Source organism: Macaca nemestrina, chromosome 17, assembly GCF_043159975.1.
Source record: "Macaca nemestrina isolate mMacNem1 chromosome 17, mMacNem.hap1, whole genome shotgun sequence".
Taxonomy (NCBI): domain Eukaryota; kingdom Metazoa; phylum Chordata; class Mammalia; order Primates; family Cercopithecidae; genus Macaca; species Macaca nemestrina.
Genome location: NC_092141.1, coordinates 30,213,724 through 30,239,849, shown reverse-complemented (window position 1 = coordinate 30,239,849; position 26,126 = coordinate 30,213,724).

Genomic DNA, 26,126 nt, shown 5'->3' with positions numbered 1-26,126 from the left:
AAGCTTTCTGAGAAACTGCTTAGTGTTCTGTTAATTCATCTCACAGAGTTACATCTGTATTTCGTGGATCTCTTTGCTAGCCTTATTTCTGTGGAATCTGAGAACAGATATTTCCTTTCCCTTTGAAGACTATAGGGCCAAAGGAAATATCCTCCGATAACCAAGAGAAAGAAGCTTTCTGAGAAACTTCTTTGTGTTCTGTGAAATCATCTCACAGAGTTACAGCTTTCCCCTCAAGAAGCCTTTCGCTAAGACAGTTCTTGTGGAATTGGCAAAGTGATATTTGGCAGCCCATAGAGGGCTATGGTGAAAAAGGAAATATCCTCCGATGAAATCTGGAAAGAAGCTTTCTGAGAAACTGCTTAGTGTTCTGTTAATTCATCTCACAGAGTTACATCTGTATTTCGTGGATCTCTTTGCTAGCCTTATTTCTGTGGAATCTGACAACAGATATTTCCTTTCCCTTTGAAGACTATAGGGCCAAAGGAAATATCCTCCGATAACAAAGAGAAAGAAGCTTTCTGAGAAACTTCTTTATGTTCTGTGAAATCATCTCACAGAGTTACAGCTTTCCCCTCTAGAAGCCTTTCGCTAAGACAGTTCTTGTGGAATTGGCAAAGTGATATTTGGAAGCCCAAAGAGGGCTATCTTGAAAAAGGAAATATCCTCCGATGAAATCTGGAAAGAAGCTCTCTGAGAAACTGCTTAGTGTTCTGTTAATTCATCTCACAGAGTTACATCTGTATTTCGTGGATCTCTTTGCTAACCTTATTTCTGTGGAATCTGACAACAGATATTTCCTTTCCCTTTGAAGACTATAGGGCCAAAGGAAATATCCTCCAATAACCAAGAGAAAGAAGATTTCTGAGAAACTTCTTTGTGTTCTGTGAAATCATCTTACAGAGTTACTACTTTCCCCTCAAGAAGCCTTTCGCTAAGACAGTTCTTGTGGAATTGGCAAAGTGATATTTGGAAGCCCATAGAGGGCTATGGTGAAAAAGGAAATATCCTCCAATGAAATCTGGAAAGAAGCTTTCTGAGAAACTGTTTAGTGTGCTGTTAATTCATCTCACAGAGTTACATCTGTATTTCGTGGATCTCTTTGCTGGCCCTATTTCTGTGGAATCTGACAACAGATATTTCCTTTCCCTTTGAAGACTATAGGGCCAAAGGAAATATCCTCCGATAACCAAGAGAAAGAAGCTTGCTGAGAAACTTCTTTGTGTTCAGCGAAATCATCTCACAGAGTTACAGCTTTCCCCTCAAGAAGCCTTTCGCTAAGACAGTTCTTGTGGAATTGGCAAGGTGATATTTGGAAGCCCATAGAGGGCTATGGTGAAAAAGGAAATATCCTCCGATGAAATCTGGAAAGAAGCTTTCTGAGAAACTGCTTAGTGTTCTGTTAATTCATCTCACAGAGTTACATCTGTATTTCGTGGATCTCTTTGCTAGTCTTATTTCTGTGGAATCTGACAACAGATATTTCCTATCCCTTTGAAGATTATAGGGCCAAAGGAAATATCCTCCGATAACAAAGAGAAAGAAGCTTTCTGAGAAACTTCTTTGTGTTCTGTGAAATCATCTCACAGAGTTACAGCTTTCCCCTCAAGAAGCCTTTCGCTAAGACAGTTCTTGTGGAATTGGCAAAGGGATATTTGCCAGCCCATAGAGGGCTATGGTGAAAAAGGAAATATCCTCCGATGAAATCTGGAAAGAAGCTTTCTGAGAAACTGCTTAGTGTTCTGTTAATTCATTTCACAGAGTTACATCTGTATTTCGTGGATCTCTTTGCTAGCCTTATTTCTGTGGAATCTGACAACAGATATTTCCTTTCCCTTTGAAGACTATAGGGCCAAAGGAAATATCATCCGATAACAGAGAGAAAGAAGCTTTCTGAGAAACTTCTTTGTGTTCTGTGAAATCATCTCACAGAGTTACTGCTTTCCCCTCAAGAAGCCTTTCGCTAAGACAGTTCTTGTGGAATTGGCAAAGTGATATTTGGAAGCCCATAGAGGGCTATGGTGAAAAGGGAAATGTCCTCCGATGAAATCTGGAAAGAAGCTTTCTGAGAAACTGCTTAGTGTTCTGTTAATTCATCTCACAGAGTTACATCTGTATTTCGTGGATCTCTTTGCTAGCCTTATTTCTGTGGAATCTGACAACAGATATTTCCTTTCCCTTTGAAGACTATAGGGCCAAAGGAAATATCCTCCGATATCAAAGAGAAAGAAGCTTTCTGAGAAACTTCTTTGTGTTCTGTGAAATCATCTCACAGAGTTACAGCTTTCCCCTCAAGAAGCCTTTCGCTAAGACAGTTCTTGTGGAATTGGCAAAGTGATATTTGGCAGCCCTTAGAGGGCTATGGTGAAAAAAGAAATATCCTCCGATGAAATCTGGAAAGAAGCTTTCTGAGAAACTGCTTAGTGTTCTGTTAATTCATCTCACAGAGTTACATCTGTATTTCGTGGATCTCTTTGCTAGCCTTATTTCTGTGGAATCTGACAACAGATATTTCCTTTCCCTTTGAAGACTATAGGGCCAAAGGAAATATCCTCCGATAACCAAGAGAAAGAAGCTTTCTGAGAAACTTCTTTGTGTTCTGTGAAATCATCTCACAGAGTTACAGCTTTCCCCTCAAGAAGCCTTTCGCTAAGACAGTTCTTGTGGAATTGGCAAAGTGATATTTGGAAGCCAAGAGGGCTATCCTGAAAAAGGAAATATCCTCCGATGAAATCTGGAAAGAAGCTTTCTGAGAAACTGCTTAGTGTTCTGTTAATTCATCTCACAGAGTTACATCTGTATTTCGTGGATCACTTTGCTAGCCTTATTTCTGTGGAATCTGAGAACAGATATTTCCCTTCCCTTTGAAGACTATAGGGCCAAAGGAATTATCCTCCGATAACAGAGAGAAAGAAGCTTTCTGAGAAACTTCTTTGTGTTCTGTGAAATCATCTCACAGAGTTACAGCTTTCCCCTCAAGAAGCCTTTCTCTAAGACAGTTCTTGTGGAATTGGCAAAGTGATATTTGGCAGCCCATAGAGGGCTATGGTGAAAAAGGAAATATCCTCCGATGAAATCTGGAAAGAAGCTTTCTGAGAAACTGCTTAGTGTTCTGTTAATTCATCTCACAGAGTTACATCTGTATTTCGTGGATCTCTTTGCTAGCCTTATTTCTGTGGAATCTGACAACAGATATTTCCTTTCCCTTTGAAGACTATAGGGCCAAAGGAAATATCTTCCGATAACCAAGAGAAAGAAGCTTTCTGAGAAACTTCTTTGTGTTCTGTGAAATCATCTCACAGAGTTACAGCTTTCCCCTCAAGAAGCCTTTCGCTAAGACAGTTCTTGTGGAATTGGCAAAGTGATATTTGGAAGCCCATAGAGGGCTATGGTGAAAAAGGAATTATCCTCCGATGAAATCTGGAAAGAAGCTTTCTGAGAAACTGCTTAGTGTTCTGTTAATTCATCTCACAGAGTTACATCTGGATTTCGTGGATCTCTTTGCTAGCCTTATTTCTGTGGAATCTGACAACAGATATTTCCTTTCCCTATGAAGACTATAGGGCCAAAGGAAATATCCTCCGATAACAAAGAGAAAGAAGCTTTCTGAGAAACTTCTTTATGTTCTGTGAAATCATCTCACAGAGTTACAGCTTTCCCCTCTAGAAGCCTTTCGCTAAGACAGTTCTTGTGGAATTGGCAAAGTGATATTTGGAAGCCCATAGAGGGCTATCTTGAAAAAGGAAATATCCTCCGATGAAATCTGGAAAGAAGCTCTCTGAGAAACTGCTTAGTGTTCTGTTAATTCATCTCACAGAGTTACATCTGTATTTCGTGGATCTCTTTGCTAACCTTATTTCTGTGGAATCTGACAACAGATATTTCCTTTCCCTTTGAAGACTATAGGGCCAAAGGAAATATCCTCCAATAACCAAGAGAAAGAAGATTTCTGAGAAACTTCTTTGTGTTCTGTGAAATCATCTCACAGAGTTACAGCTTTCCCCTCAAGAAGCCTTTCGCTAAGACAGTTCTTGTGGAATTGGCAAAGTGATATTTGGAAGCCCATAGAGGGCTATGGTGAAAAAGGAAATATCCTCCAATGAAATCTGGAAAGAAGCTTTCTGAGAAACTGTTTAGTGTTCTGTTAATTCATCTCACAGAGTTACATCTGTATTTCGTGTATCTCTTTGCTGGCCCTATTTCTGTGGAATCTGACAACAAATATTTCCTTTCCCTTTGAAGACTATAGGGCCAAAGGAAATATCCTCCGATAACAAAGAGAAAGAAGCTTTCTGAGAAACTTCTTTGTGTTCTGCGAAATCATCTCACAGAGTTACAGCTTTCCCCTCAAGAAGCCTTTCGCTAAGACAGTTCTTGTGGAATTGGCAAGGTGATATTTGGAAGCCCATAGAGGGCTATGGTGAAAAAGGAAATATCCTCCGATGAAATCTGGAAAGAAGCTTTCTGAGAAACTGCTTAGTGTTCTGTTAATTCATCTCACAGAGTTACATCTGTATTTCGTGGATCTCTTTGCTAGTCTTATTTCTGTGGAATCTGACAACAGATATTTCCTATCCCTTTGAAGACTATAGGGCCAAAGGAAATATCCTCCGATAACAAAGAGAAAGAAGCTTTCTGAGAAACTTCTTTGTGTTCTGTTAAATCATCTCACAGAGTTACAGCTTTCCCCTCAAGAAGCCTTTCGCTAAGACAGTTCTTGTGGAATTGGCAAAGTGATATTTGCCAGCCCATATAGGGCTATGGTGAAAAAGGAAATATCCTCCGATGAAATCTGGAAAGAAGCTTTCTGAGAAACTGCTTAGTGTTCTGTTAATTCATCTCACAGAGTTACATCTGTATTTCGTGGATCTCTTTGCTAGCCTTATTTCTGTGGAATCTGACAACAGATATTTCCTTTCCCTTTGAAGACTATAGGGCCAAAGGAAATATCATCCGATAACAGAGAGAAAGAAGCTTTCTGAGAAACTTCTTTGTGTTCTGTGAAATCATCTCACAGAGTTACTGCTTTCCCCTCAAGAAGCCTTTCGCTAAGACAGTTCTTGTGGAATTGGCAAAGTGATATTTGGAAGCCCATAGAGGGCTATGGTGAAAAGGGAAATGTCCTCCGATGAAATCTGGAAAGAAGCTTTCTGAGAAACTGCTTAGTGTTCTGTTAATTCATCTCACAGAGTTACATCTGTATTTCGTGGATCTCTTTGCTAGCCTTATTTCTGTGGAATCTGACAACAGATATTTCCTTTCCCTTTTAAGACTATAGGGCCAAAGGAATTATCCTCCGATATCAAAGAGAAAGAAGCTTTCTGAGAAACTTCTTTGTGTTCTGTGAAATCATCTCCCAGAGTTACAGCTTTCCCCTCAAGAAGCCTTTCGCTAAGACAGTTCTTGTGGAATTGGCAAAGTGATATTTGGAAGCCCATAGAGGGCTATGGTGAAAAAGGAAATATCCTCCGATGAAATCTGGAAAGAAGCTTTCTGAGAAACTGCTTAGTGTTCTGTTAATTCATCTCACAGAGTTACATCTGTATTTCGTGGATCTCTTTGCTAGCCTTATTTCAGTGGAATCTGACAACAGATATTTCCTTTCCCTTTGAAGACTATAGGGCCAAAGGAAATATCCTCCGATAACCAAGAGAAAGAAGCTTTCTGAGAAACTTCTTTGTGTTCTGTGAAATCATCTCACAGAGTTACAGCTTTCCTCTCAAGAAGCCTTTCGCTAAGACAGTTCTTGTGGAATTGGCAAAGTGATATTTGGAAGCCCATAGAGGGCTATGGTGAAAAAGGAAATATCCTCCGATGAAATCTGGAAAGAAGCTTTCTGAGAAACTGCTTAGTGTTCTGTTAATTCATCTCACAGAGTTACATCTGTATTTCGTGGATCTCTTTGCTAGCCTTATTTCTGTTGAATCTGACAACAGATATTTCCTTTCCCTTTGAAGACTATAGGGCCAAAGGAAATATCCTCCGATAACCAAGAGAAAGAAGCTTTCTGAGAAACTTCTTTGTGTTCTGTGAAATCATCTCCCAGAGTTACAGCTTTCCCCTCAAGAAGCCTTTCGCTAAGACAGTTCTTGTGGAATTGGCAAAGTGATATTTGGAAGCCCATAGAGGGCTATGGTGAAAAAGGAAATATCCTCCGATGAAATCTGGAAAGAAGCTCTCTGAGAAACTGCTTAGTGTTCTGTTAATTCATCTCACAGAGTTACATCTGTATTTCGTGGATCTCTTTGCTAGCCTTATTTCAGTGGAATCTGACAACAGATATTTCCTTTCCCTTTGAAGACTATAGGGCCAAAGGAAATATCCTCCGATAACCAAGAGAAAGAAGCTTTCTGAGAAACTTCTTTGTGTTCTGTGAAATCATCTCACAGAGTTACAGCTTTCCTCTCAAGAAGCCTTTCGCTAAGACAGTTCTTGTGGAATTGGCAAAGTAATATTTGGAAGCCCATAGAGGGCTATGGTGAAAAAGGAAATATCCTCCGATGAAATCTGGAAAGAAGCTTTCTGAGAAACTGCTTAGTGTTCTGTTAATTCATCTCACAGAGTTACATATGTATTTCGTGGATCTCTTTGCTAGCTTTATTTCTGTGGAATCTGACAACAGATATTTCCTTTCCCTTTGAAGACTATAGGGCCAAAGGAAATATCCTCCGATAACAAAGAGAAAGAAGCTTTCTGAGAAACTTCTTTATGTTCTGTGAAATCATCTCACAGAGTTACAGCTTTCCCCTCTAGAAGCCTTTCGCTAAGACAGTTCTTGTGGAATTGGCAAAGTGATATTTGGAAGCCCATAGAGGGCAATCTTGAAAAAGGAAATATCCTCCGATGAAATCTGGAAAGAAGCTTTCTGAGAAACTGCTTAGTGTTCTTTTAATTCATCTCACAGAGTTACATCTGTATTTCGTGGATCTCTTTGCTAGCCTTATTTCTGTGGAATCTGACAACACATATTTCCTTTCCCTTTGAAGACTATAGGGCCAAAGGAAATATCCTCCAATAACCAAGAGAAAGAAGATTTCTGAGAAACTTCTTAGTGTTCTGTGAAATCATCTCACAGAGTTACAGCTTTCCCCTCAAGAAGCCTTTCGCTAAGACAGTTCTTGTGGAATTGGCAAAGTGATATTTGGAAGCCCATAGAGGGCTACGGTGAAAAAGGAAATATCCTCCGATGAAATCTGGAAAGAAGCTTTCTGAGAAACTGCTTAGTGTTCTGTTAATTCATCTCACAGAGTTACATCTGTATTTCGTGGATCTCTTTGCTAGCCTTATTTCTGTGGAATCTGACAACAGATATTTCCTTTCCCTTTGAAGACTATAGGGCCAAAGGAAATAACCTCCGATAACAAAGAGAAAGAAGCTTTCTGAGAAACTTCTTTGTGTTCCGTGAAATCATCTCACAGAGTTACAGCTTTCCCCTCAAGAAGCCTTTCGCTAAGACAGTTCTTGTGGAATTGGCAAAGTGATATTTGGAAGCCCATAGAGGGCTATGGTGAAAAAGGAAATATCCTCCGATGAAATCTGGAAAGAAGCTTTCTGAGAAACTGCTTAGTGTTCTGTTAATTCATCTCACAGAGTTACATCTGTATTTCGTGGATCTCTTTGCTAGCCTTATTTCTGTGGAATCTGACAACAGATATTTCCTTTCCCTTTGAAGACAATAGGGCCAAAGGAAATATCCTCCGATAACCAAGAGAAAGAAGCTTTCTGAGAAACTTCTTTGTGTTCTGTGAAATCATCTCACAGAGTTACAGCTTTCCCCTCTAGAAGCCTTTCGCTAAGACAGTTCTTGTGGAATTGGCAAAGTGATATTTGGCAGCCCATAGAGGGCTATGGTGAAAAAGGAAATATCCTCCGATGAAATCTGGAAAGAAGCTTTCTGAGAAACTGCTTAGTGTTCTGTTAATTCATCTCACAGAGTTACATCTGTATTTCGTGGATCTCTTTGCTAGCCTTATTTCTGTTGAATCTGACAACAGATATTTCCTTTCCCTTTGAAGACTATAGGGCCAAAGGAAATATCCTCCGATAACCAAGAGAAAGAAGCTTTCTGAGAAACTTCTTTGTGTTCTGTGAAATCATCTCACAGAGTTACAGCTTTCCCCTCAAGAAGCCTTTCGCTAAGACTGTTCTTGTGGAATTGGCAAAGTGATATTTGGAAGCCCATAGAGGGCTATCTTGAAAAAGGAAATATCCTCCGATGAAATCTGGAAAGAAGCTCTCTGAGAAACTGCTTAGTGTTCTGTTAATTCATCTCACAGAGTTACATCTGTATTTCGTGGATCTCTTTGCTAGCCTTATTTCTGTGGAATCTGACAACAGATATTTCCTTTCCCTTTGAAGACTATAGGGCCAAAGGAAATATCCTCCAATAACCAAGAGAAAGAAGATTTCTGAGAAACTTCTTTGTGTTCTGTGAAATCATCTCACAGAATTACAGCTTTCCCCTCAAGAAGGCTTTCGCTAAGACAGTTCTTGTGGAATTGGCAAAGTGATATTTGGAAGCCCATAGAGGGCTATGGTGAAAAAGGAAATATCCTCCAATGAAATCTGGAAAGAAGCTTTCTGAGAAACTGTTTAGTGTTCTGTTAATTCATCTCACAGAGTTACATCTGTATTTCGTGGATCTCTTTGCTGGCCCTATTTCTGTGGAATCTGACAACAGATATTTCCTTTCCCTTTGAAGACTATAGGGCCAAAGGAAATATCCTCCGATAACCAAGAGAAAGAAGCTTTCTGAGAAACTTCTTTGTGTTCTGTGAAATCATCTCACAGAGTTACAGCTTTCCCCTCAAGAAGCCTTTCGCTAAGACAGTTCTTGTGGAATTGGCAAGGTGATATTTGGAAGCCCATAGAGGGCTATGGTGAAAAAGGAAATATCCTCCGATGAAATCTGGAAAGAAGCTTTCTGAGAAACTGTTTAGTGTTCTGTTAATTCATCTCACAGAGTTACATCTGTATTTCGTGGATCTCTTTGCTGGCCCTATTTCTGTGGAATCTGACAACAGATATTTCCTTTCCCTTTGAAGACTATAGGGCCAAAGGAAATATCCTCCGATAACCAAGAGAAAGAAGCTTTCTGAGAAACTTCTTTGTGTTCTGTGAAATCATCTCACAGAGTTACAGCTTTCCCATCAAGAAGACTTTCGCTAAGACAGTTCTTGTTGAATTGGTAAAGTGATATTTGGCAGTCCATAGAGGGCTATGGTGAAAAAGGAAATATCCTCCGATGAAATCTGGAAAGAAGCTTTCTGAGAAACTGCTTAGTGTTCTGTTAATTCATCTCACAGAGTTACATCTGTATTTCGTGGATCTCTTTGCTAGCCTTATTTCTGTGGAATCTGACAACAGATATTTCCTTTCCCTTTGAAGACTATAGGGCCAAAGGAAATATCCTCCGATAACCAAGAGAAAGAAGCTTTCTGAGAAACTTCTTTGTGTTCTGTGAAATCATCTCACAGAGTTACAGCTTTCCCCTCTAGAAGCCTTTCGCTAAGACAGTTCTTGTGGAATTGGCAAAGTGATATTTGGCAGCCCATAGAGGGCTATGGTGAAAAAGGAAATATCCTCCGATGAAATCTGGAAAGAAGCTTTCTGAGAAACTGCTTAGTGTTCTGTTAATTCATCTCACAGAGTTACATCTGTATTTCGTGGATCTCTTTGCTAGCCTTATTTCTGTGGAATCTGACAACAGATATTTCCTTTCCCTTTGAAGACTATAGGGCCAAAGGAAATATCCTCCGATATCAAAGAGAAAGAAGCTTTCTGAGAAAGTTCTTTGTGTTCTGTGAAATCATCTCACAGAGTTACAGCTTTCCCCTCAAGAAGCCTTTCGCTAAGACAGTTCTTGTGGAATTGGCAAAGTGATATTTGGAAGCCCATAGAGGGCTATGGTGAAAAAGGAAATATCCTCCGATGAAATCTGGAAAGAAGCTTTCTGAGAAACTGCTTAGTGTTCTGTTAATTCATCTCACAGAGTTACATCTGTATTTCGTGGATCTCTTTGCTAGCCTTATTTCTGTGGAATCTGACAAAAGATATTTCCTTTCCCTTTGAAGACTATAGGGCCAAAGGAAATATCCTCCGATAACAAAGAGAAAGAAGCTTTCTGAGAAACTTCTTTGTGTTCTGTGAAATCATCTCACAGAGTTACAGCTTTCTCCTCTAGAAGCCTTTCGCTAAGACAGTTCTTGTGGAATTGGCAAAGTGATATTTGGAAGCCCATAGAGGGCTATGGTGAAAAAGGAAATATCCTCCGATGAAATCTGGAAAGAAGCTTTCTGAGAAACTGCTTAGTGTTCTGTTAATTCATCTCACAGAGTTACATCTGTATTTCGTGGATCTCTTTGCTAGCCTTATTTCTGTGGAATCTGACAACAGATATTTCCTTTCCCTTTGAAGACTATAGGGCCAAAGGAAATATCCTCCGATAACCAAGAGAAAGAAGCTTTCTGAGAAACTTCTTTGTGTTCTGTGAAATCATCTCACAGAGTTACAGCTTTCCCCTCTAGAAGCCTTTCGCTAAGACAGTTCTTGTGGAATTGGCAAAGTGATATTTGGCAGCCCATAGAGGGCTATGGTGAAAAAGGAAATATCCTCCGATGAAATCTGGAAAGAAGATTTCTGAGAAACTGTTTAGTGTTCTGTTAATTCATCTCACAGAGTTACATCTGTATTTCGTGGATCTCTTTGCTGGCCCTATTTCTGTGGAATCTGACAACAGATATTTCCTTTCCCTTTGAAGACTATAGGGCCAAAGGAAATATCCTCCGATAACAAAGAGAAAGAAGCTTTCTGAGAAACTTCTTTGTGTTCTGCGAAATCATCTCACAGAGTTACAGCTTTCCCCTCAAGAAGCCTTTCGCTAAGACAGTTCTTGTGGAATTGGCAAAGTGATATTTGGAAGCCCATAGAGGGCTATGGTGAAAAAGGAAATATCCTCCGATGAAATCTGGAAAGAAGCTTTCTGAGAAACTGCTTAGTGTTCTGTTAATTCATCTCACAGAGTTACATCTGTATTTCGTGGATCTCTTTGCTAGTCTTATTTCTGTGGAATCTGACAACAGATATTTCCTATCCCTTTGAAGACTATAGGGCCAAAGGAAATAATCTCCGATAACAAAGAGAAAGAAGCTTTCTGAGAAACTTCTTTGTGTTCTGTGAAATCATCTCACAGAGTTACAGCTTTCCCCTCAAGAAGCCTTTCGCTAAGACAGTTCTTGTGGAATTGGCAAAGTGATATTTGGAAGCCCATAGAGGGCTATGGTGAAAAAGGAAATATCCTCCGATGAAATCTGGAAAGAAGCTTTCTGAGAAACTGCTTAGTGTTCTGTTAATTCATCTCACAGAGTTACATCTGTATTTCGTGGATCTCTTTGCTAGCCTTATTTCTGTGGAATCTGACAACAGATATTTCCTTTCCCTTTGAAGACTATAGGGCCAAAGGAAATAACCTCCGATAACAAAGAGAAAGAAGCTTTCTGAGAAACTTCTTTGTGTTCTGTGAAATCATCTCACAGAGTTACAGCTTTCCCCTCAAGAAGCCTTTCGCTAAGACAGTTCTTGTGGAATTGGCAAAGTGATATTTGGAAGCCCATAGAGGGCTATGGTGAAAAAGGAAATATCCTCCGATGAAATCTGGAAAGAAGCTTTCTGAGAAACTGCTTAGTGTTCTGTTAATTCATCTCACAGAGTTACATCTGTATTTCGTGGATCTCTTTGCTAGCCTTATTTCTGTGGAATCTGAGAACAGATATTTCCTTTCCCTTTGAAGACTATAGGGCCAAAGGAAATATCCTGCGATAACAAAGAGAAAGAAGCTTTCTGAGAAACTTCTTTGGGTTCTGTGAAATCATCTCACAGAGTTACAGCTTTCCCCTCAAGAAGCCTTTCGCTAAGACAGTTCTTGTGGAATTGGCAAAGTGATATTTGGAAGCCCATAGAGGGCTATGGTGAAAAAGGAAATATCCTCCGATGAAATCTGGAAAGAAGCTTTCTGAGAAACTGCTTAGTGTTCTGTTAATTCATCTCACAGAGTTACATCTGTATTTCGTGGATCTCTTTGCTAGCCTTATTTCTGTGGAATCTGACAACAGATATTTCCTTTCCCTTTGAAGACTATAGGGCCAAAGGAAATATCCTCCGATAACAAAGAGAAAGAAGCTTTCTGAGAAACTTCTTTATGTTCTGTGAAATCATCTCACAGAGTTACAGCTTTCCCCTCAAGAAGCCTTTCGCTAAGACAGTTCTTGTGGAATTGGCAAAGTGATATTTGGAAGCCCATAGAGGGCTATGGTGAAAAAGGAAATATCCTCCGATGAAATCTGGAAAGAAGCTTTCTGAGAAACTGCTTAGTGTTCTGTTAATTCATCTCACAGAGTTACATCTGTATTTCGTGGATCTCTTTGCTAGCCTTATTTCTGTGGAATCTGACAACAGATATTTCCTTTCCCTTTGAAGACTATAGGGCCAAAGGAAATAACCTCCGATAACAAAGAGAAAGAAGCTTTCTGAGAAACTTCTTTGTGTTCTGTGAAATCATCTCACAGAGTTACAGCTTTCCCCTCAAGAAGCCTTTCGCTAAGACAGTTCTTGTGGAATTGGCAAAGTGATATTTGGAAGCCCATAGAGGGCTATGGTGAAAAAGGAAATATCCTCCGATGAAATCTGGAAAGAAGCTTTCTGAGAAACTGCTTAGTGTTCTGTTAATTCATCTCACAGAGTTACATCTGTATTTCGTGGATCTCTTTGCTAGCCTTATTTCTGTGGAATCTGAGAACAGATATTTCCTTTCCCTTTGAAGACTAAAGGGCCAAAGGAAATATCCTGCGATAACAAAGAGAAAGAAGCTTTCTGAGAAACTTCTTTGGGTTCTGTGAAATCATCTCACAGAGTTACAGCTTTCCCCTCAAGAAGCCTTTCGCTAAGACAGTTCTTGTGGAATTGGCAAAGTGATATTTGGAAGCCCATAGAGGGCTATGGTGAAAAAGGAAATATCCTCCGATGAAATCTGGATAGAAGCTTTCTGAGAAACTGCTTAGTGTTCTGTTAATTCATCTCACAGAGTTACATCTGTATTTCGTGGATCTCTTTGCTAGCCTTATTTCTGTGGAATCTGACAACAGATATTTCCTTTCCCTTTGAAGACTATAGGGCCAAAGGAAATATCCTCCGATATCAAAGAGAAAGAAGCTTTCTGAGAAAGTTCTTTGTGTTCTGTGAAATCATCTCACAGAGTTACAGCTTTCCCCTCAAGAAGCCTTTCGCTAAGACAGTTCTTGTGGAATTGGCAAAGTGATATTTGGAAGCCCATAGAGGGCTATGGTGAAAAAGGAAATATCCTCCGATGAAATCTGGAAAGAAGCTTTCTGAGAAACTGCTTAGTGTTCTGTTAATTCATCTCACAGAGTTACATCTGTATTTCGTGGATCTCTTTGCTAGCCTTATTTCTGTGGAATCTGACAACAGATATTTCCTTTCCCTTTGAAGACTATAGGGCCAAAGGAAATATCCTCCGATAACAAAGAGAAAGAAGCTTTCTGAGAAACTTCTTTGTGTTCTGTGAAATCATCTCACAGAGTTACAGCTTTCTCCTCTAGAAGCCTTTCGCTAAGACAGTTCTTGTGGAATTGGCAAAGTGATATTTGGAAGCCCATAGAGGGCTATGGTGAAAAAGGAAATATCCTCCGATGAAATCTGGAAAGAAGCTTTCTGAGAAACTGCTTAGTGTTCTGTTAATTCATCTCACAGAGTTACATCTGTATTTCGTGGATCTCTTTGCTAGCCTTATTTCTGTGGAATCTGACAACAGATATTTCCTTTCCCTTTGAAGACTATAGGGCCAAAGGAAATATCCTCCGATAACCAAGAGAAAGAAGCTTTCTGAGAAACTTCTTTGTGTTCTGTGAAATCATCTCACAGAGTTACAGCTTTCCCCTCTAGAAGCCTTTCGCTAAGACAGTTCTTGTGGAATTGGCAAAGTGATATTTGGCAGCCCATAGAGGGCTATGGTGAAAAAGGAAATATCCTCCGATGAAATCTGGAAAGAAGATTTCTGAGAAACTGTTTAGTGTTCTGTTAATTCATCTCACAGAGTTACATCTGTATTTCGTGGATCTCTTTGCTGGCCCTATTTCTGTGGAATCTGACAACAGATATTTCCTTTCCCTTTGAAGACTATAGGGCCAAAGGAAATATCCTCCGATAACAAAGAGAAAGAAGCTTTCTGAGAAACTTCTTTGTGTTCTGCGAAATCATCTCACAGAGTTACAGCTTTCCCCTCAAGAAGCCTTTCGCTAAGACAGTTCTTGTGGAATTGGCAAAGTGATATTTGGAAGCCCATAGAGGGCTATGGTGAAAAAGGAAATATCCTCCGATGAAATCTGGAAAGAAGCTTTCTGAGAAACTGCTTAGTGTTCTGTTAATTCATCTCACAGAGTTACATCTGTATTTCGTGGATCTCTTTGCTAGTCTTATTTCTGTGGAATCTGACAACAGATATTTCCTATCCCTTTGAAGACTATAGGGCCAAAGGAAATATCCTCCGATAACAAAGAGAAAGAAGCTTTCTGAGAAACTTCTTTGTGTTCTGTGAAATCATCTCACAGAGTTACAGCTTTCCCCTCAAGAAGCCTTTCGCTAAGACAGTTCTTGTGGAATTGGCAAAGTGATATTTGGAAGCCCATAGAGGGCTATGGTGAAAAAGGAAATATCCTCCGATGAAATCTGGAAAGAAAGTTTCTGAGAAACTGCTTAGTGTTCTGTTAATTCATCTCACAGAGTTACATCTGTATTTCGTGGATCTCTTTGCTAGCCTTATTTCTGTGGAATCTGACAACAGATATTTCCTTTCCCTTTGAAGACTATAGGGCCAAAGGAAATAACCTCCGATAACAAAGAGAAAGAAGCTTTCTGAGAAACTTCTTTGTGTTCTGTGAAATCATCTCACAGAGTTACAGCTTTCCCCTCAAGAAGCCTTTCGCTAAGACAGTTCTTGTGGAATTGGCAAAGTGATATTTGGAAGCCCATAGAGGGCTATGGTGAAAAAGGAAATATCCTCCGATGAAATCTGGAAAGAAGCTTTCTGAGAAACTGCTTAGTGTTCTGTTAATTCATCTCACAGAGTTACATCTGTATTTCGTGGATCTCTTTGCTAGCCTTATTTCTGTGGAATCTGAGAACAGATATTTCCTTTCCCTTTGAAGACTATAGGGCCAAAGGAAATATCCTGCGATAACAAAGAGAAAGAAGCTTTCTGAGAAACTTCTTTGGGTTCTGTGAAATCATCTCACAGAGTTACAGCTTTCCCCTCAAGAAGCCTTTCGCTAAGACAGTTCTTGTGGAATTGGCAAAGTGATATTTGGAAGCCCATAGAGGGCTATGGTGAAAAAGGAAATATCCTCCGATGAAATCTGGAAAGAAGCTTTCTGAGAAACTGCTTAGTGTTCTGTTAATTCATCTCACAGAGTTACATCTGTATTTCGTGGATCTCTTTGCTAGCCTTATTTCTGTGGAATCTGACAACAGATATTTCCTTTCCCTTTGAAGACTATAGGGCCAAAGGAAATATCCTCCGATATCAAAGAGAAAGAAGCTTTCTGAGAAACTTCTTTGTGTTCTGTGAAATCATCTCACAGAGTCACAGCTTTCCCCTCAAGAAGCCTTTCGCTAAGACAGTTCTTGTGGAATTGGCAAAGTGATATTTGGAAGCCCATAGAGGGCTATGGTGAAAAAGGAAATATCCTCCGATGAAATCTGGAAAGAAGCTTTCTGAGAAACTGCTTAGTGTTCTGTTAATTCATCTCACAGAGTTACATCTGTATTTCGTGGATCTCTTTGCTAGCCTTATTTCTGTGGAATCTGACAACAGATATTTCCTTTCCCTTTGAAGACTATAGGGCCAAAGGAAATATCCTCCGATAACAAAGAGAAAGAAGCTTTCTGAGAAACTTCTTTGTGTTCTGTGAAATCATCTCACAGAGTTACAGCTTTCCCTCAAGAAGCCTTTCGCTAAGACAGTTCTTGTGGAATTGGCAAAGTGATATTTGGAAGCCCATAGAGGGCTATGGTGAAAAAGGAAATATCCTCCGATGAAATCTGGAAAGAAACTTTCTGAGAAACTGCTTAGTGTTCTGTTAATTCATCTCACAGAGTTACATCTGTATTTCGTGGATCTCTTTGCTAGCCTTATTTCTGTGGAATCTGACAACAGATATTTCCTTTCCCTTTGAAGACTATAGGGCCAAAGGAAATAACCTCCGATAACAAAGAGAAAGAAGCTTTCTGAGAAACTTCTTTGTGTTCTGTGAAATCATCTCACAGAGTTACAGCTTTCCCCTCAAGAAGCCTTTCGCTAAGACAGTTCTTGTGGAATTGGCAAAGTGATATTTGGAAGCCCATAGAGGGCTATGGTGAAAAAGGAAATATCCTCCGATGATATCTGGAAAGAAGCTTTCTGAGAAACTGCTTAGTGTTCTGTTAATTCATCTCACAGAGTTACATCTGTATTTCGTGGATCTCTTTGCTAGCCTTATTTCTGTGGAATCTGAGAACAGATATTTCCTTTCCCTTTGAAGACTATAGGGCCAAAGGAAATATCCTGCGATAACAAAGAGAAAGAAGCTTTCTGAGAAACTTCTTTGTGTTCTGTGAAATCATCTCACAGAGTTACAGCTTTCCCCTCAAGAAGCCTTTCGCTAAGACAGTTCTTGTGGAATTGGCAAAGTGATATTTGGAAGCCCATAGAGGGCTATGGTGAAAAAGGAAATATCCTCCGATGAAATCTGGAAAGAAGCTTTCTGAGAAACTGCTTAGTGTTCTGTTAATTCATCTCACAGAGTTACATCTGTATTTCGTGGATCTCTTTGCTAGCCTTATTTCTGTGGAATCTGACAACAGATATTTCCTTTCCTTTTGAAGACTATAGGGCCAAAGGAAATATCCTCCGATATCAAAGAGAAAGAAGCTTTCTGAGAAACTTCTTTGTGTTCTGTGAAATCATCTCACAGAGTCACAGCTTTCCCCTCAAGAAGCCTTTCGCTAAGACAGTTCTTGTGGAATTGGCAAAGTGATATTTGGAAGCCCATAGAGGGCAATGGTGAAAAAGGAAATATCCTCCGATGAAATCTGGAAAGAAGCTTTCTGAGAAACTGCTTAGTGTTCTGTTAATTCATCTCACAGAGTTACATCTGTATTTCGTGGATCTCTTTGCTAGCCTTATTTCTGTGGAATCTGACAACAGATATTTCCTTTCCCTTTGAAGACTATAGGGCCAAAGGAAATATCCTCCGATAACCAAGAGAAAGAAGCTTTCTGAGAAACTTCTTTGTGTTCTGTGAAATCATCTCACAGAGTTACAGCTTTCCCCTCAAGAAGCCTTTCGCTAAGACAGTTCTTGTGGAATTGGCAAAGTGATATTTGGAAGCCCATAGAGGGCTATGGTGAAAAAGGAAATATCCTCCGATGAAATCTGGAAAGAAGCTTTCTGAGAAACTGCTTAGTGTTCTGTTAATTCATCTCACAGAGTTACATCTGTATTTCGTGGATCTCTTTGCTAGCCTTATTTCTGTGGAATCTGACAACAGATATTTCCTTTCCCTTTGAAGACTATATGCCAAAGGAAATAACCTCCGATAACAAAGAGAAAGAAGCTTTCTGAGAAACTTCTTTGTGTTCTGTGAAAACATCTCACAGAGTTACAGCTTTCCCCTCAAGAAGCCTTTCGCTAAGACAGTTCTTGTGGAATTGGCAAAGTGATATTTGGAAGCCCATAGAGGGCTATGGTGAAAAAGGAAATATCCTCCGATGAAATCTGGAAAGAAGCTTTCTGAGAAACTGCTTAGTGTTCTGTTAATTCATCTCACAGAGTTACATCTGTATTTCGTGGATCTCTTTGCTAGCCTTATTTCTGTGGAATCTGAGAACAGATATTTCCTTTCCCTTTGAAGACTATAGGGCCAAAGGAAATATCCTCCGATAACAAAGAGAAAGAAGCTTTCTGAGAAACTTCTTTGTGTTCTGTGAAATCATCTCACAGAGTTACAGCTTTCCCCTCAAGAAACCTTTCGCTAAGACAATTCTTGTGGAATTAGCAAAGTGATATTTGGAAGCCCATAGAGGACTATGGTGAAAAAGGAAATATCCTCCGATGAAATCTGGAAAGAAGCTTTCTGAGAAACTGCTTAGTGTTCTGTTAATTCATCTCACAGAGTTACATCTATATTTCGTGGATCTCTTGCTAGCCTTATTTCTGTGGAATCTGACAACAGATATTTCCTTTCCCTTTGAAGACTATAGGGCCAAAGGAAATATCCTCCGATATCAAAGAGAAAGAAGCTTTCTGAGAAACTTCTTTGTGTTCTGTGAAATCATCTCACAGAGTTACAGCTTTCCCCTCAAGAAGCCTTTCGCTAAGACAGTTCTTGTGGAATTGGCAAAGTGATATTTGGAAGCCCATAGAGGGCTATGGTGAAAAAGGAAATATCCTCCGATGAAATCTGGAAAGAAGCTTTCTGAGAAACTGCTTAGTGTTCTGTTAATTCATCTCACAGAGTTACATCTGTATTTCGTGGATCTCTTTGCTAGCCTTATTTCTGTGGAATCTGACAACAGATATTTCCTTTCCCTTTGAAGACTACAGGGCCAAAGGAAATATCCTCCGATAACCAAGAGAAAGAAGCTTTCTGAGAAACTTCTTTGTGTTCTGTGAAATCATCTCACAGAGTTACAGCTTTCCCCTCTAGAAGCCTTTCGCTAAGACAGTTCTTGTGGAATTGGCAAAGTGATATTTGGAAGCCCATAGAGGGCTATGGTGAAAAAGGAAATATCCTCCGATGAAATCTGGAAAGAAGCTTTCTGAGAAACTGCTTAGTGTTCTGTTAATTCATCTCACAGAGTTACATCTGTATTTCGTGGATCTCTTTGCTAGCCTTGTTTCTGTGGAATCTGACAACAGATATTTCCTTTCCCTTTGAAGACTATAGGGCCAAAGGAAATATCCTCCGATAACCAAGAGAAAGAAGCTTTCTGAGAAACTTCTTTGTGTTCTGTGAAATCATCTCACAGAGTTACAGCTTTCCCCTCTAGAAGCCTTTCGCTGAGACAGTTCTTGTGGAATTGGCAAGGTGATATTTGGAAGCCCATAGAGGGCTACGGTGAAAAAGGAAATATCCTCCGATGAAATCTGGAAAGAAGCTTTCTGAGAAACTGCTTAGTGTTCTGTTAATTCATCTCACAGAGTTACATCTGTATTTCGTGGATCTCTTTGCTAGCCCTATTTCTGTGGAATCTGACAACAGATATTTCCTTTCCCTTTGAAGACTACAGGGCCAAAGGAAATATCCTCCGATAACCAAGAGAAAGAAGCTTTCTGAGAAACTTCTTTGTATTCTGTGAAATCATCTCACAGAGTTACAGCTTTCCCCTCAAGAAGCCTTTCGCTAAGACAGTTCTTGTGGAATTGGCAAAGTGATATTTGGCAGGCCATAGAGGGCTATGGTGAAAAAGGAAATATCCTCCGATGAAATCTGGAAAGAAGCTTTCTGAGAAACTGCTTAGTGTTCTGTTAATTCATCTCACAGAGTTACATCTGTATTTCGTGGATCTCTTTGCTAGCCTTATTTCTGTGGAATCTGACAACAGATATTTCCTTTCCCTTTGAAGACTATAGGGCCAAAGGAAATATCCTCCGATAACAAAGAGAAAGAAGCTTTCTGAGAAACTTCTTTGTGTTCTGTGAAATCATCTCACAGAGTTACAGCTTTCCCCTCAAGAAGCCTTTCGCTAAGACAGTTCTTGTGGAATTGGCAAAGTGATATTTGGAAGCCCATAGAGGGCTATGGTGAAAAAGGAAATATCCTCCGATGAAATCTGGAAAGAAACTTTCTGAGAAACTGCTTAGTGTTCTGTTAATTCATCTCACAGAGTTACATCTGTATTTCGTGGATCTCTTTGCTAGCCTTATTTCTGTGGAATCTGACAACAGATATTTCCTTTCCCTTTGAAGACTATAGGGCCAAAGGAAATAACCTCCGATAACAAAGAGAAAGAAGCTTTCTGAGAAACTTCTTTGTGTTCTGTGAAATCATCTCACAGAGTTACAGCTTTCCCCTCAAGAAGCCTTTCGCTAAGACAGTTCTTGTGGAATTGGCAAAGTGATATTTGGAAGCCCATAGAGGGCTATGGTGAAAAAGGAAATATCCTCCGATGATATCTGGAAAGAAGCTTTCTGAGAAACTGCTTAGTGTTCTGTTAATTCATCTCACAGAGTTACATCTGTATTTCGTGGATCTCTTTGCTAGCCTTATTTCTGTGGAATCTGAGAACAGATATTTCCTTTCCCTTTGAAGACTATAGGGCCAAAGGAAATATCCTGCGATAACAAAGAGAAAGAAGCTTTCTGAGAAACTTCTTTGTGTTCTGTGAAATCATCTCACAGAGTTACAGCTTTCCCCTCAAGAAGCCTTTCGCTAAGACAGTTCTTGTGGAATTGGCAAAGTGATATTTGGAAGCCCATAGAGGGCTATGGTGAAAAAGGAAATATCCTCCGATGAAATCTGGAAAGAAGCTTTCTGAGAAACTGCTTAGTGTTCTGTTAATTCATCTCACAGAGTTACATCTGTATTTCGTGGATCTCTTTGCTAGCCTTATTTCTGTGGAATCTGACAACAGATATTTCCTTTCCCTTTGAAGACTATAGGGCCAAAGGAAATATCCTCCGATATCAAAGAGAAAGAAGCTTTCTGAGAAACTTCTTTGTGTTCTGTGAAATCATCTCACAGAGTCACAGCTTTCCCCTCAAGAAGCCTTTCGCTAAGACAGTTCTTGTGGAATTGGCAAAGTGATATTTGGAAGCCCATAGAGGGCTATGGTGAAAAAGGAAATATCCTCCGATGAAATCTGGAAAGAAGCTTTCTGAGAAACTGCTTAGTGTTCTGTTAATTCATCTCACAGAGTTACATCTGTATTTCGTGGATCTCTTTGCTAGCCTTATTTCTGTGGAATCTGACAACAGATATTTCCTTTCCCTTTGAAGACTATAGGGCCAAAGGAAATATCCTCCGATAACCAAGAGAAAGAAGCTTTCTGAGAAACTTCTTTGTGTTCTGTGAAATCATCTCACAGAGTTACAGCTTTCCCCTCAAGAAGCCTTTCGCTAAGACAGTTCTTGTGGAATTGGCAAAGTGATATTTGGATGCCCATAGAGGGCTATGGTGAAAAAGGAAATATCCTCCGATGAAATCTGGAAAGAAGCTTTCTGAGAAACTGCTTAGTGTTCTGTTAATTCATCTCACAGAGTTACATCTGTATTTCGTGGATCTCTTTGCTAGCCTTATTTCTGTGGAATCTGACAACAGATATTTCCTTTCCCTTTGAAGACTATATGCCAAAGGAAATAACCTCCGATAACAAAGAGAAAGAAGCTTTCTGAGAAACTTCTTTGTGTTCTGTGAAAACATCTCACAGAGTTACAGCTTTCCCCTCAAGAAGCCTTTCGCTAAGACAGTTCTTGTGGAATTGGCAAAGTGATATTTGGAAGCCCATAGAGGGCTATGGTGAAAAAGGAAATATCCTCCGATGAAATCTGGAAAGAAGCTTTCTGAGAAACTGCTTAGTGTTCTGTTAATTCATCTCACAGAGTTACATCTGTATTTCGTGGATCTCTTTGCTAGCCTTATTTCTGTGGAATCTGAGAACAGATATTTCCTTTCCCTTTGAAGACTATAGGGCCAAAGGAAATATCCTCCGATAACAAAGAGAAAGAAGCTTTCTGAGAAACTTCTTTGTGTTCTGTGAAATCATCTCACAGAGTTACAGCTTTCCCCTCAAGAAACCTTTCGCTAAGACAATTCTTGTGGAATTGGCAAAGTGATATTTGGAAGCCCATAGAGGACTATGGTGAAAAAGGAAATATCCTCCGATGAAATCTGGAAAGAAGCTTTCTGAGAAACTGCTTAGTGTTCTGTTAATTCATCTCACAGAGTTACATCTATATTTCGTGGATCTCTTGCTAGCCTTATTTCTGTGGAATCTGACAACAGATATTTCCTTTCCCTTTGAAGACTATAGGGCCAAAGGAAATATCCTCCGATATCAAAGAGAAAGAAGCTTTCTGAGAAACTTCTTTGTGTTCTGTGAAATCATCTCACAGAGTTACAGCTTTCCCCTCAAGAAGCCTTTCGCTAAGACAGTTCTTGTGGAATTGGCAAAGTGATATTTGGAAGCCCATAGAGGGCTATGGTGAAAAAGGAAATATCCTCCGATGAAATCTGGAAAGAAGCTTTCTGAGAAACTGCTTAGTGTTCTGTTAATTCATCTCACAGAGTTACATCTGTATTTCGTGGATCTCTTTGCTAGCCTTATTTCTGTGGAATCTGACAACAGATATTTCCTTTCCCTTTGAAGACTACAGGGCCAAAGGAAATATCCTCCGATAACCAAGAGAAAGAAGCTTTCTGAGAAACTTCTTTGTGTTCTGTGAAATCATCTCACAGAGTTACAGCTTTCCCCTCTAGAAGCCTTTCGCTAAGACAGTTCTTGTGGAATTGGCAAAGTGATATTTGGAAGCCCATAGAGGGCTATGGTGAAAAAGGAAATATCCTCCGATGAAATCTGGAAAGAAGCTTTCTGAGAAACTGCTTAGTGTTCTGTTAATTCATCTCACAGAGTTACATCTGTATTTCGTGGATCTCTTTGCTAGCCTTGTTTCTGTGGAATCTGACAACAGATATTTCCTTTCCCTTTGAAGACTATAGGGCCAAAGGAAATATCCTCCGATAACCAAGAGAAAGAAGCTTTCTGAGAAACTTCTTTGTGTTCTGTGAAATCATCTCACAGAGTTACAGCTTTCCCCTCTAGAAGCCTTTCGCTGAGACAGTTCTTGTGGAATTGGCAAGGTGATATTTGGAAGCCCATAGAGGGCTACGGTGAAAAAGGAAATATCCTCCGATGAAATCTGGAAAGAAGCTTTCTGAGAAACTGCTTAGTGTTCTGTTAATTCATCTCACAGAGTTACATCTGTATTTCGTGGATCTCTTTGCTAGCCCTATTTCTGTGGAATCTGACAACAGATATTTCCTTTCCCTTTGAAGACTACAGGGCCAAAGGAAATATCCTCCGATAACCAAGAGAAAGAAGCTTTCTGAGAAACTTCTTTGTATTCTGTGAAATCATCTCACAGAGTTACAGCTTTCCCCTCAAGAAGCCTTTCGCTAAGACAGTTCTTGTGGAATTGGCAAAGTGATATTTGGCAGGCCATAGAGGGCTATGGTGAAAAAGGAAATATCCTCCGATGAAATCTGGAAAGAAGCTTTCTGAGAAACTGCTTAGTGTTCTGTTAATTCATCTCACAGAGTTACATCTGTATTTCGTGGATCTCTTTGCTAGCCTTATTTCTGTGGAATCTGACAACAGATATTTCCTTTCCCTTTGAAGACTATAGGGCCAAAGGAAATATCCTCCGATAACCAAGAGAAAGAAGCTTTCTGAGAAACTTCTTTGTGTTCTGTGAAATCATCTCACAGAGTTACAGCTTTCCCCTCTAGAAGCCTTTCGCTAAGACAGTTCTTGTGGAATTGGCAAAGTGATATTTGGAAGCCCATAGAGGGCTATGGTGAAAAAGGAAATATCCTCCGATGAAATCTGGAAAGAAGCTTTCTGAGAAACTGTTTAGTGTTCTGTTAATTCATCTCACAGAGTTACATCTGTATTTCGTGGATCTCTTTGTTAGCCCTATTTCTGTGGAATCTGACAACAGATATTTCCTTTCCCTTTGAAGACTATAGGGCCAAAGGAAATATCCTCTGATAACAAAGAGAAAGAAGCTTTCTGAGAAACTTCTTTGTGTTCTGCGAAATCATCTCACAGAGTTACAGCTTTCCCCTCAAGAAGCCTTTCGCTAAGACAGTTCTTGTGGAATTGGCAAAGTGATATTTGGAAGCCCATAGAGGGCTATGGTGAAAAAGGAAATATCCTCCGATGAAATCTGGAAAGAAGCTTTCTGAGAAACTGCTTAGTGTTCTGTTAATTCATCTCACAGAGTTACATCTGTATTTCGTGGATCTCTTTGCTAGCCTTATTTCTGTGGAATCTGAGAACAGATATTTCCTTTCCCTTTGAAGACTATAGGGCCAAAGGAAATATCCTCCGATAACAGAGAGAAAGAAGCTTTCTGAGAAAATTCTTTGTGTTCTGTGAAATCATCTCACAGAGTTACAGCTTTCCCCTCAAGAAGCCTTTCGCTAAGACAGTTCTTGTGGAATTGGCAAAGTGATATTTGGAAGCCCATAGAGGGCTATGGTGAAAAAGGAAATATCCTCCGATGAAATCTGGAAAGAAGCTTTCTGAGAAACTGCTTAGTGTTCTGTTAATTCATCTCACAGAGTTACATCTGTATTTCGTGGATCTCTTTGCTAGCCTTATTTCTGTGGAATCTGACAACAGATATTTCCTTTCCCTTTGAAGACTATAGGTCCAAAGGAAATATCCTCCGATATCAAAGAGAAAGAAGCTTTCTGAGAAACTTCTTTGTGTTCTGTGAAATCATCTCACAGAGTCACAGCTTTCCCCTCAAGAAGCCTTTCGCTAAGACAGTTCTTGTGGAATTGGCAAAGTGATATTTGGAAGCCCATAGAGGGCTATGGTGAAAAAGGAAATATCCTCCGATGAAATCTGGAAAGAAGCTTTCTGAGAAACTGCTTAGTGTTCTGTTAATTCATCTCACAGAGTTACATCTGTATTTCGTGGATCTCTTTGCTAGCCTTATTTCTGTGGAATCTGACAACAGATATTTCCTTTCCCTTTGAAGACTATAGGGCCAAAGGAAATATCCTCCGATAACCAAGAGAAAGAAGCTTTCTGAGAAACTTCTTTCTGTTCTGTGAAATCATCTCACAGAGTTACAGCTTTCCCCTCTAGAAGCCTTTCGCTAAGACAGTTCTTGTGGAATTGGCAAAGTGATATTTGGAAGCCCATAGAGGGCTATGGTGAAAAAGGAAATATCCTCCGATGAAATCTGGAAAGAAGCTTTCTGAGAAACTGCTTAGTGTTCTGTTAATTCATCTCACAGAGTTACATCTGTATTTCGTGGATCTCTTTGCTAGCCTTATTTCTGTGGAATCTGACAACAGATATTTCCTTTCCCTTTGAAGACTATAGGGCCAAAGGAAATATCCTCCGATAACCAAGAGAAAGAAGCTTTCTGAGAAACTTCTTTGTGTTCTGTGAAATCATCTCACAGAGTTACAGCTTTCCCCTCTAGAAGCCTTTCGCTGAGACAGTTCTTGTGGAATTGGCAAAGTGATATTTGGAAGCCCATAGAGGGCTATGGTGAAAAAGGAAATATCCTCCGATGAAATCTGGAAAGAAGCTTTCTGAGAAACTGCTTAGTGTTCTGTTAATTCATCTCACAGAGTTACATCTGTATTTCGTGGATCTCTTTGCTAGCCCTATTTCTGTGGAATCTGACAACAGATATTTCCTTTCCCTTTGAAGACTACAGGGCCAAAGGAAATATCCTCCGACAACAAAGAGAAAGAAGCTTTCTGAGAAACTTCTCTGTGTTCTGTGAAATCATCTCACAGAGTTACAGCTTTCCCCTCAAGAAGCCTTTCGCTAAGACAGTTCTTGTGGAATTGGCAAAGTGATATTTGGAAGCCCATAGAGGGCTATGGTGAAAAAGGAAATATCCTCCGATGAAATCTGGAAAGAAGCTTTCTGAGAAACTGCTTAGTGTTCTGTTAATTCATCTCACAGAGTTACATCTGTATTTCGTGGATCTCTTTGCTAGCCTTATTTCTGTGGAATCTGACAACAGATATTTCCTTTCCCTTTGAAGACTATAGGGCCAAAGGAAATATCCTCCGATAACCAAGAGAAAGAAGCTTTCTGAGAAACTTCTTTGTGTTCTGTGAAATCATCTCACAGAGTTACAGCTTTCCCCTCTAGAAGCCTTTGGCTAAGACAGTTCTTGTGGAATTGGCAAAGTGATATTTGGAAGCCCATAGAGGGCTATGGTGAAAAAGGAAATATCCTCCGATGAAATCTGGAAAGAAGCTTTCTGAGAAACTGCTTAGTGTTCTGTTAATTCATCTCACAGAGTTACATCTGTATTTCGT